Here is a 901-nt window from a genome sequence, read left to right as displayed (position 1 = left end):
CCGAACCCTCCTTGGAACTTGTACACTCCTTTTTATTGTTTTACTTTCTTGTGTACTTAACACAGCGGTGTGCCCGACAGTCGGGTTCTTGGTAGCGCAAAAGGGAATGTACAAGATTCTAATGGGGTGGCAACGCGCTTGTTTGCCACCGACGTGTATAAAAAAAAAATATTTTGACACTGTTTGAGTTGCAGGCGTCCATAGGTTACGGTGACCGCTTTACATCAGGCGGGCCGTATGCTTGTTTGCCACCGACGTAGTATACAAAAAAAAATATTTTCGAAAATAATCCCTCTTTAACTTTTGAACCAGTTTATAATATTGAAACATATGTTTGAGATTATCCGCGGACGGAAAAATATAAGGGTTCCTAGTGACTACGGAACCCTAAAAATATGAAAATAATCACAAAAGTATAGAACTTTACGAGTATAAAGACTTTCTAGGAAAATTGTATTGAACTTGATAGGTTCAGTAGTTTTTGAGAAAAATACGGAAAACTACGGAACCCTACACTGAGCGTGGCCCGACACGCTCTTGGCCGGTTTTGTATAATAATGATACTTAATGAATGTACAATACAATCGTACCTAGTTTTCCTACTTCATTAACTTCAAGGCTTCCCGCCGCCGGTCTCATTAGCACTGCATGGCACGAATCATTAATTTACCTTTAGCAAGGTTATAACCCTTCTGAGCGACAAAGGAAGAGCGGATCTTAAAAAATGAAACGTAATTCTATTCTCAGTTACGTAAAACCAGACGCAGATAAATGACTAAATGTCAAGCCGAATAGACAGCGGAAAGAAAAGCGGAGCTCCCTAATCAAATGAGCGGACAAAAGCTGGACCATCGTACAAAGTGTTACAGATCCGGTTCTGCGACGTTGATGGGGCCGTGCT

This window comes from Leguminivora glycinivorella, chromosome 12 (genome assembly GCF_023078275.1).
Source record: "Leguminivora glycinivorella isolate SPB_JAAS2020 chromosome 12, LegGlyc_1.1, whole genome shotgun sequence".
NCBI lineage: Eukaryota > Metazoa > Arthropoda > Insecta > Lepidoptera > Tortricidae > Leguminivora > Leguminivora glycinivorella.
This window is presented reverse-complemented; position numbering follows the sequence as displayed.